The sequence below is a fragment of the Carassius carassius genome, chromosome 11 (assembly GCF_963082965.1).
Source record: "Carassius carassius chromosome 11, fCarCar2.1, whole genome shotgun sequence".
NCBI classification, from domain to species: domain Eukaryota; kingdom Metazoa; phylum Chordata; class Actinopteri; order Cypriniformes; family Cyprinidae; genus Carassius; species Carassius carassius.
In genome coordinates this window covers 28972023-28984069 of record NC_081765.1, presented here as the reverse complement: position 1 = coordinate 28984069, position 12047 = coordinate 28972023, and the positions used below count along the sequence as shown (strand labels likewise).

At 38.4% G+C, this 12047-nt stretch overlaps 1 pseudogene; it reads left to right on the top strand.

Annotated features, from left to right (window-relative positions):
• LOC132153293 (ceramide kinase-like protein) overlaps positions 1–12047 on the top strand; it is a 57254-nt pseudogene that overhangs the window by 14793 nt on the left and 30414 nt on the right.

Here is a 12047-nt window from a genome sequence, read left to right as displayed (position 1 = left end):
TTGGCCAAATCAACATACTGTTATTGTATAAAAATGACAACATTTCTCGATGACATTTCAGAGCCCATAATGACTGATAAGACTTTTCTTATCAGATGTTTTATCCATATCTGGTGGATTTTAAAAAATCCAGCAGACACCTATTGTTCTCTTTCTATCTATCTTCATGATCCATCTTCAAATTACCTTTGAACTATCCATCCATCTATTTATGAAAAGCCTACACATCTTAAAGTTTGACTTGATACATTTTTTTGTTAAAATCAGTTATGAATTTGTTTATTTTAATTCTACTTCCTTACATTTAAAACCTAGGGATTTATTTGGAATTTAAAAGCATTCTCATTCTGAATTCTACACGGCATATAAACCAGAAACAGGGTGAATTCACGGTCACACAAATAACACTACACTGTAATTTGAAGCATCGATGCCTTGCAATCAAACCATGACTGGACCGCATGGTCAATCCACTCATTAGCACAGTGGGCGAGTGTTTACGGGCAGTCCCGGGGCTTTATTTGTCTCTGAAATCAATGTGTAACCTGACTCTGCTCTCAGGTAATTTGCCCGATTATGGGAAAAGTGCTCCCCTGTGCCAAATCATCTTCTCCACAGGGAGACCCTCAGCCACACCATTCAGATGCTCCTTACCTTTCCCATCAGCACTCTCTGTGCCCTGAGACAGGGGCTGGACAGAGACAGATGTAGCTACTGTGTTGGGTGACATTAGCCTGTCTTGATAGCCCTCAGGGGTAAAACAGCCTTAAGCCTCTGAGTCATAAGGTGACAGCATCGCTGCAGAACGTGCTGACCTCATGGAATGTCCACAGGTGGCAGAGACACATGTCTGAAATGTGGACGTCACTACAAAGCTATTGAGAGGACAAACAGAACCAACTTGCTCACATGAAGGGCACAATACATGTGGGTGAGTGTCAACAAAAACATGCCCAGGTCATATACACTCTCAGAAAACAAGTGAGAAAGCTTTCATTGGATGGTACCGTAAGGTACATATTAGTACCTTATTTACCCATACCCTAAGACTATATATTAGTACATAAAGTTTAAAAAATCAAATATGTATGTACCATACAGGGGTACATATGCTACAATTATGTACCTTTTCAGCTTTTGTACTTTTTTCTGTCTTTTTTTTTTTTTGTAAGAGTGTATTTAAATTATATATATATATATATATAATGTATAGTCTGCACAACAAATGCAACCATTAAAAAAATATATATATTTATTATAAATAATAATATAATTGCATTGAATTTATATTACGTTTCATAATATTACTTTTTTTTTTTTAATTTTATGTGGCCTGGACATGTTCTAAACAGGTTTTGTGAAATTCACCCATTTAAGAGAAAAATTACCTAAAACAGACTACAGACGTGATTAACGTCAATATTTAGTCATCTGGTGTCGCCCAAAGGTTATAATTAACGTGTGAACACAGGTTGTCTGAAGTCTTTTTCAAGCTGCAAATCACAGTGGCCTTTTGCGGGAACACAAACAGGACTCATGGAGGTGAAACCTGAGTGTGGCCCCTTCATCTGGATTGTCTTTCAGTGAGCTCCTGGGAGCCACCGTGCATCACTCGCACAAACATGGGATTATGTGCCATAGTAACGGTATCATGCATGCAGACGGGCTACACCCCCACTCTCCCTTCTGTGGTGTTTAGATTTAATCTGAACTCCAGCTCAGATATGATCATTTAAACAACAGAAATATAGTTTCTTGTTTCAGTGTAATGAATTAATAAGAGATGAGGGCTCTGTTCTTATATCTTATGAATTGTCTTGCTGTCTACTATGTACATAGAGAGCTAGAACCTCATACGTAACTGATTTGGAACATTCTAACATTCTGACAAGTTTGGTCAAGTTAGCTAAACAAGTTTCTAAGCTGAAAAAAAAAAAAAACATATTCTTGCAAAAGAGAATAACTACCTGAATGAATGAATGAATGAATTAATAAATAAATAAATGTTTTTGTGACGATGCAAACTTTAGTGTAGGTATTGTTATTTTTCTTGTACTTTTTTTCATAATTTAAACTAAAAATAAAATATTTTCATATTTAAAAATAAAATATAAACAAAAACATTTTCTTAAAAAAACTTTTTATAATAAATATAAATGATAAATGAATAAATAATTAAAGCTAAGCATTTTCTAAGCATTGCCCTCATACAAATCATGCATCATAGAAGACAGTATAGTTATGCTACCTACCTTTGAACATAGCCATTGCCATGTAACTATGATATAATGCTATCCATATAGGTAGTATACAAGGTTTTGGAACAGAGAGTCTCTAGGGAAAATCAGAGACTAAAAGGAGACTCTTTATAAATAGCAAGTTTTTGTGTGGATATTGTGAACTATCTTTATGAAATGGTGATGCAAATGTGCCCCCTAAATCTGATTCAATAGATGCTCGTTGTTTTCATGTGTTGTGTGGTAGGCCCGAAGCCCCCTCGGTAAGGATGAGGGTTACTGAGCCTCCTGAGCCACATTCACAGCTATAACAGCAGCCGAGGTCCCGCCCCCCTGTACCTGCCCACATAGTGGGAGATGGGATCAGCATCCCCACGCCGAGCGAGACTCGCAACCTTCTTTCAAGATCCCAAATCCCCCTCTTCCTCCCCACCTTACATCCTCCATCTACTTTCATGCACGTTTTGTGTCTATTAGAACTGTGACCTTGGGCATCCCCTTGAACTCATGCACTGTGATGTCAGCAGGGAGTACGGCGGAGGGCAAGCCGAGGGTAGCGGCTCGTTAGCAGGTCGAGGGTCGAGAGCTTCAGGGGCCGGATTAGAGTAATGAGGGAGATGATGGAGGAAGAACAGAGAGCATTGAGCTTCACCTCTGCTTCCTTCATTCTCAAGCACTCCAGGAAGGCCGGAAGAGAATGCAGCTCCCTAATTTCTGCTAATTATGATCCACCATTACTCAATACTGGGTTCTCTCTGCAAATAAGGGAAAACAGAAAATAGTAATCAAATATTGATGGCAAGTCCTGGAAAAAAGTATTACAGTTTCTACATAAATATTAAGCAGCACAGCTTTTTAGTACATTGATATTAATAAGAAATGTTTATTGAGCTTCAAGTCAGCAGAATCATTTTTGAAGGATCATGTGACACTGACGACTTGAGTGATGTAAAAATTCAGCTTTGCATCACAGGAATAAATTATGTTTTAAAATATATGAAAATACAAAAGTTATTTTAAATTGTATTACTGTTATTATTGTATTTTAGATCAATTAAATGCAGCTTTGGAGAACACAAAAGACTTTTTTTTCCTAAAACATTTTAAAATATATATATTTTACTGACCCCAAACTTTTTAATGGTAGTGTAGGCCAGGTGCATGTGGACATATTTGCTCTTTGGGATTGACAACAGTAACAAGTGCAACTGTCAAACTGTACTGTTTGTCCTCAGAATGACCTATTGTAAGAGCAGCTTAAAAACAGTCTGATTGAATGAATAACCGAAATCAAGCACCTCTTCTATTCTTGCAAATGCAGGGAATAAACCCTATAAAAAAATAAATAACATAAAACATAATAATAATAATAATAATAATAATAATAATAATAATACGAAGAAGAATTAACCTAACCCATACCTAATATTTTACAATGTATCTATTTATTTGGTTACACGTTATATTAAGGCGTCCTCACGTAATTATACATATAAGTACTGAGTTATATTAATTACTATATGGTTAGGGTAAGGATTTGGTTTGGCTTACTTGGGTTACTTGCATGTAATTATGCATAATTCATTCTTACTATAATAGTAAGTGCATGTAACGTGTAACAAAGAGATCTTAAAATAAAGTATTACCTATTTATTTATTTATTTATTATTTATTTATTTCAAATCAGGACGTCACAAAATGAGGTTTTGGTAAATTTTGTCAGATTTAGCTCAATTCTGGGTTTAAATTTGTACCTGTATAATATTCACATATAATGCATTGCCCACGCCACTTTTTAGTTATTGGTATCACTCATCTCCCACCACAAAAACGTGAACAGAGAGAGACCGAGAGCCTACATGGCACATGTATTCAAGCTTTCTCCTCATTCTTGGCAGACGTTCAGCCGCTGTAAACAACAGACACTGATCTGACCTTTTCAGTCGGTGGAGACTGAACTCACGCTGTGTGAGAGCCATTCTGCAGCAAGCTTGGCAAACAAAAGCTGAACTCACCACAAGAAATCGTTATTATGTAGGACAGGGGCTTTGGCTCACATTAACAGATGTGCACTTCTCTAAACTGGATGAGTATCAAGCACTTAAATGAATGCCCATGGGATTCATGACACAAGGGGATTGATGTATCCTCCCGCTCTTTGTTGTTTTCTTTGCTCTGCAGGTTTTAAGAACCATCCCAAGGCTCTCAAAGTCTTCATGAACCCCATCAGCCACAAGAAAGAGGCATATCAGATCTACCTGGATGAAGGTGCCCCGCTCTTCAAGCTTGCCGACATAGAAGCTGATGTGACCAGTAAGTCTCATGCATCCATACTGTACAAGATAACAAATGGTTACATAAGTAGGTTTTCGTCTCAGGTTCAGCTTGAAATCTTCACGCACAGGTGACTGCCGCCCCCTCAGGCCTCACTCGAGGTCAAAGTGCATTAGCGTCTGCCCTCAGGGTTTGTTCACTCATAGAATTCATTCCTCAGTGCTCAGCAATTCCCTATATACTAACAAGCTGGTGCTTTACGCCATTAGGCATTGGCAGTGGATCATAGGAAATCAATATTTTAGTGTGAGGAATGTCAAGGTCCCTATGTTAATGCATCATTTGAATACAAACTCAAATGGGAAATTAATCATGTTTACCATTTTAATTGCCATCTCTCCATGCAATTTACTAAAAACTAACATTTAGAGGAATACAAAATATATTACTAGATTTGACTAATAATACATTATATCAAAATATCCTACATTGACCTTTTTTTCTCTCGAAGAATTCTTGAAATGCAACAAACTTACTTGAGAAGCAACACTGCATAAATTATCAAAGCTTGTTTTCTTAGATTCATAGTATTTGAATTTAAATGCATTTCCTCTTACTGCACTGGACGATTTATTTCTTTATTTTAACATTTGTTTTTATCTCGTTCATAGTTAAAAGAAGTGGATAAAAACTGCCAGTGCTGTAAGACAAAGTATACTTGTATTACTGATGCATGCTCTGAAAACATGTATTTAATATGCAGTGATGCTTTTCAATAAACTTATCTAATTAAAAAAAAGATTATTAGATATTTAAACTAGAAAATTGGACAAAAATAGGATTAAATAGGATTTTTTTTTTGGTAAAAAAAAAATAGGATTAGTGTAGAATACTAAGAGTGGGCCATCAAATAACCATCTAGCAACCACTCAGAACACCCTGGCAACCACGTAGCATCTATTCTCAGCCCCAGGCGTCATGCCCACGGACCGTTGGCTAAATTGGAAACACTTTGGTAGTTTTGAAGTCGGCATCGGATTGGCTGAATTATACAGGATTTCCAGGAGATGTATGTGTTTTTTAACGTTATACCTGGAAAAAAAATATTCTGTGAATTCAAACCCCCTCATGCTAGAAGAAAGCGGTTGTTTTTACAACTGTGACAATGAGCGCTTATCAGGATCAACTAAATGCTCTTCAAAGTCAGGTTGATTTTCAATGGCTGTCAATTTTCAGTTGGAAAAACTATTGTGAAAGTGTTACCAGTGATATTGTTCCTCTGTGTTGTTGGGCCCTGTCCCACATGGAGTACTTCACGCGCACTTACCGTACAGACTTACTGTACAGGGCCTTATAGTTAGAGGTTTGTGGTGGGGACTTTCCTACTCTAATAGAATTAAAACTTATCTTTATCATCCTTGGTGTGAACAACCCTTAATTTGCAAGAATCTTATTCATATGTTTTTGTATTTTTTGTCTGCTTACGCCCCACTGATACATTAAGGGGTGGCCTGGACCCTCATGCTTAATTTGTTTTAAAAATTATACGTTTCTGTACAAATAGACAAAATCACCACTTTGTAAGATAGTGACATTTTCTCATGGGACTCGGTGGAGTTTATCCATTTAAAAATGTGGTGTTGGCTTGCTCTTTTCAATTGGGCTGCTGTAGATCAAAGTACAGCTAGGTGCTAACAACTCCGAAAAACATTACCAGAAAATTCTGGAACTCATTAAATGTATACTGTCTACCTAGTGCATATACATGTAAATGCGATGCTTGTAAAAATGCAAAAACAATCTGATTACGCCACACCAACAGTCGGGTTTAGGAGTGGACATTTGTGCTTTTTTTCTAAATATTGTTTGCTCCCATATTAAATCACATTGTACAAATTCAGACAAAATCACCACCTTATCAAATAAGTTTTTTTCATGATTGGGTAGAGTTTTTTGCTTTTTTGTTGCTTTTAAATTTGGGTTGCCATGGCTCAAACAGCAGAGAATGTTAGCAACTTAAATGTATAAGGTCCAATAGTGCATGCATGTAAATGTGATGCTTATGAATATGGTAAGATTTAGGTTTAGGGGAGAACCTACTTTTTTTTTCTAAGCATCATATGTTCCTGTACAAATCACATTGTATGAATTCAAATGAAATCAACACCCTATGAGTTAATCAAATTATCTTGCTTTATTAAATTGGCTGACAAGATAAAATGGACTGATAAAATTAATATGCACAAATGTTTGCACAACCAAGCTCTCCTTTTCTTTTATTCCTACATCTCTCAATAACTCTCTGCAGTGCGTTTGTGGTTTTGTATGTGTGTGTGTTCTCATAAGTAGCAGCTGTAAAACACTGCTGTGGATGATTCTAAATGCAACTCACACACATAATGAAAGGAGAAGTGTATCCTCCGTCAGTAACCTGACCCAAGGGGAGGTACTGCACCCATCTGTTCGACCACCTCCTCACATACACAGCACCCCATACTATATACGCATAGACATCCATGCACTACTGCACACACACCCGAACATGCACCAGGCGCCCCCTGCTTTTGGGAAGGGGACTCCACAATCTGTGCTCTAATGAATGTGACTACCTGATTCCAGAAGCCATTTGAACAGTAATAGAATCTGTTTCCTGATGATGTGCTCCCGAGGGCAGAGGCTGAGAGCTCGAGGTGGAGCCATTAAATAACATTTTACCTAATAGAAATTAAATATCTCATTCTGCCACTCCGAACACAGAGCTTTGAGAATATACATGATTGAATTTGCTCTATAGACTTTGTGAGAGATGAACAGGCAATATTAGCCAACTGTTGTGTTTGAGAGAAGCAATTACAGTAGAAGTTAGATTTTATACTAAAATGAATGATATATCACAGCTCAGGCCAGAATGTGGCTCAGTAAGTGAGATGTGAAAAAGGGTTGGGGTTTTGTTTGGCAAGGTCAGAGCCACGTGATACTTTAAGTTCACTTTGACTTGCAAGTGCTCCCCCTACAGGTCAGTCTGGAACATGTCTGGAACAGCATAATGAGGTACTACTATTTCTGTAGTATATGTGAATGTATATACAGTATGTTCAGATCAATGTACAGTACTTACAGCAAAGCATACTGCACAGAATACTGTATCCCACAATGAAATACCTTTTATTTCCATGTTGCAAATTAACTGAAATAATATGTGGCATAATTTCTTAAGATTATTTTTTTATTTATGAGATGATAACTGGGGCAGTTGATAAGATGTGGCCTAATGGTTAGAGAGCCAGACTAGTTTCCAGAAAGTTGCCGGTTTGAGTCTCGGTGCTGGCAGGAGTTGTAGGTGGAGGGAGTGAATGAACAGCGCTCTCTTCCATCCTCAATACCCATGGCTGAAGTGCCCTTGAGCAAGGCACTAAACCCCAGTTGCTCCCCGGGTGCTGGATAAAACTGCCCACTGCTCCGGGTGTGTGTTCACAGTGTTATCACTTCTCACTGCTGTGTGTGTGCACTTGGATGGGTTAAATGCAGAGCACCAATTCTGAGTATGGGTTACCATACTTGGCAAATGTCATGACTTTCACTTTCACTTTTCATAGCAAAGGCTAATCAAAAGACTAAATTAATTATTTTTATCAAATGATTGATTCTATTTGCATTCTATTTATTAAAGAATATCTATCTATCTATCTATCTATCTATCTATCTATCTATCTATCTATCTATCTATCTATCTATCTATCTATCTATCTATCTATCTATCTATCTATCTGTCTATCTATCTATCTATCTATCTATCTATCTATCTATCTATCTATCTATCCATCCCTACAGTTGTGCACAGTTTCATGGTCTGTAAGCTGGTACCAGGGAGAGCCAGGCACGTCATAATGAACAGACTGGCACTTGCATTTCTGTTTGCATCATAAAACATGTTTTTAAACAACAACAAAAAAAACATCCATCTGCAAGTGTCACATCAGCCACGGTGAGCTCTTTGATGGGTGGTCACAGCTGGGACCCGCTCCATGGTGGAGGTGCCCCAGAAAATGCTAAGTGGGGCATGGGAGTGTAAAATGCCATCTGCGGTGTGCCACCCCTCTTCCCCCACATTCAGTGGCATTCTTCCTTGCCACACAGGCCAGGGGTTTCACACGACATCAAACCTGAAATGACAATTCTATTGGATCAAGCCTATGTCCAATAAAATTTACTGACCACATTTAACCCTATTTTTCTGACCCAGGACCCTGTGTTTACCTTTTTACCCAAGTTACATCACATTTCTGTAATAACTGCAGAAGTGAATGGTGGAAAAAATCTTGACCTTGTTTTGTACAGCTTGGGCTGGCCGAACACAAGAGCGGTTGCCTCTTTGCGCCACAACTCATATTCTTGATTAAAAATGCAAACAGCATGCAAGTATAAATTCTGCTTTACAGCCAGGACCATATGTTCGGCTGAAGCCATTTGCCAATGCCTGGAAAAGTGTACTAAAGGCAGTTTGGAGTGCTTTTTTTTGTTTTGTTTTTGTAAAAAATAAGTCACTAAGAGAAAGGGCCACGCACTGTCCATTCTGAAAGACTGCAGCTTGGAAGACTAATTGTAATGCAAATGATTTTTTCCTAAGATATTAGGTTCCTATCTCAGGATTTTTATACTTAACTAAAACCATAAAATATAAAACAAACGTTAGCTTAATGAAAGGGAAACATTTCACATTCTTATATAGCTTAATTCTTATATAGCACTATAAAATAAAATAAGTAAGAAAAAAAAGCTAATCTTTTGGTTCAGCACATTTCACTTTTGTTCAGACATGAACATGGTGATGGCTGTCAGTCAATATTTTTTTTTAAGTTATATGTTGGAGCGCAGTTCCTGAGGGTATCGGTTTGAATAGGATTTTTGATTAAAGGGTACATAACATATACAGTTTCACCTAATCTCATGTTAATCTTGAGTAACTTTAGAATAGTACTGCAGTCCATAGTCCAGCGTCGACTTGGGCCTTGTTTTAAAACATTCGTCACTCAAATGACCAGAACACACAAAGGCACTTGCTACACTCCGTTACTGCCCCGGAAAAACAAACTGCATCCACTTTTCATGTAATGCTGGGTTCTTGGGGAAGCTGAACACGGTAAACTTTCCCTCACTTCCAAAAACGCACTTATTTGTAGGCATTCTTGAACAAATCTTATGCAGTGCTGCCAACGATTTTGAAGCGCGTTGATGTGCGCGGTCTCGCTCTCCTCTGGCCAACGTATGCGCAGACGCACTTTTCCAGGAGAAATGCTCATATAAGGACTTCCTTTCTCGTCTACATCATTAGAATCAGAATTAGAATGAGCTTTATTGCCAGGTATATTCTCACATACGAGGAATTTGTTTTTGTGACAGAAGCTCCGCAGTGCAATATAATGACAGAAAGAGGACAAAAAACACAATAAGGAATAAAAAAAAAAATACAAATAGGTAGGTAAGAAACGACAATATACAAATTGACAATGTATGGCAGGTATATTACAATGAGCATTTATGTATGTACAGGTATATTATGTGCGTGTTCAGAGCTCTGTAGCGTCGACCAGATGGCAACAGTTGAAAGAGGGAGTGTGCTGGATGTGAGGGGTCCAGAGTGATTTTGCCAGCCCTTTTGCTCACTCTGGATAAGTACAGTTCTTGAATAGAAGGGAGGGTTGTACCGATGATTCGCTCAGCAGTCCGGACTACCCTCTGTAGTCTTCTGAGGTCCGATTTAGAAGCTGAGCTGAACCAGACAGTTACTGAAGTGCAGAGGATGGATTCAATGATGGTGGAGTAGAACTGTTTCAGCAGCTCCTGTGGCAGGTTAAACTTCCTCAGCTTGCAAAGGAAGTACAACCTCTGATGGGCCTTTTTCACAATGGAGTCAATGTGAATGTCCCACTTCAGGTCCTGAGAGATAGTGGTGCCCAGGAACCTGAATGACTCCACTGCAGTCGCAGTGCTGTTCATGATGGTGTGTGGGGGGAGTGCAGGGGGGTTTCTCCTGAAGTCCACGATCATCTCCACTGTTTTGAGCGTGTTAAGCTCCAGGTTGTTGAGAGTGCACCAGACAGCCAGCTCTTTAACCTCCTGTCTGTAAGCAGACTCGTCACCATCCTGAATGAGGTCGATGAGTGTGGTGTCATCTGCAAACTTCAGGAGCTTGACAGAAGGGTCCGTAGATGTGCAATCGTTGGTGTACAGGGAGAAGAGCAGTGGGAAGAGAACACAGCCCTGGGGAGCTCTGGTGCTGATTGTACGGGTGCTGGATGTGTATTTTCCCAGCCTCACTAGCTGCTGCCTGTCTGTCAGGAAGCTGTTGATCCACTGACAGACAGAGGTGGGCACGGAGAGCTGAGTTAGTTTGGGCAGGAGGAGGTTTGGGATGATTGTGTTAAAGGCCAAGCTGAAGTCCACAAACAGGATCCTCACATAAATGAAAGTGAAAGCGACGTGACATTCAGCCAAGTATGGTGACCCATAATCAGAATTCGTGCTCTGCATTTAACCCATCCGAAGTGCACACACACAGAGCAGTGAACACACACACACACTTTGAACACACACCCCGAGCAGTGGGCAGCCATTTATGCTGCGGCGCCCGGGGAGCAGTTGGGGGTTCGATGCCTTGCTCAAGAGCACCTAAGTCGTGGTATTGAGGGTGGAGAGAGCACTGTACATGCACTTGTACCCCCCCCCCCTTAAATTTTAGTCCATTCCTCAAAGAAAGCTATTATGCATCTTCAAAACATTTGTAATATTGCGCACTCCTTTTGGGAGTTTGACAACCTCTGGTTAGCATTCACTTTCACTGTAAGGAAGAGAACGGTCAGTCTTCTAAATAAGAAAGCAAGGAAGAAAAAGTGACATTGAACAACATAATCATGACAACTATCATTTTAAAGGAGAACTATCCCTTTAAAGGCTTCTTTATGATGCGAGTGAACATGGCATGGATTTTTATTTTTTATTTATATTTGCACCTTAAAATACAAAATGACAAAAATAATAATAACAAAACATAAAATATATGAACAAAAATAAAACAAATATTATCAATTTAATGATGTGCAGGAAGAGGCAAAAAACCCCAACTGGGTTTATTTAACGCCTCCACCTATAGACATAATTACAATAAAATCAAAACAAAACAAAACAAAAAACATAGAAAATAAAAACATTTTACTACATAAAAGTAACAACAAACTAGTGAGATACATATATCCATAACACACACACACAAAACACACATGCACATACATGTATACATACACATAACATCAACAAATTTTAATGACGAATACAGTAATGAAAAAAATAAACAAAAAATATGATCATAACATAAATATGGAATAACATCTATATTAAAAATTTAGAACAGCAGTTAAATGGGCTTTTAAATATCTTTTATAACATTTTAATGAGTAGGAGTTTATTGCTAAATGGGAAAAACTGTTCCATAATTTGGTACCCCTAAATCAGATCTTATCTGATCTGATCTGATCTTGA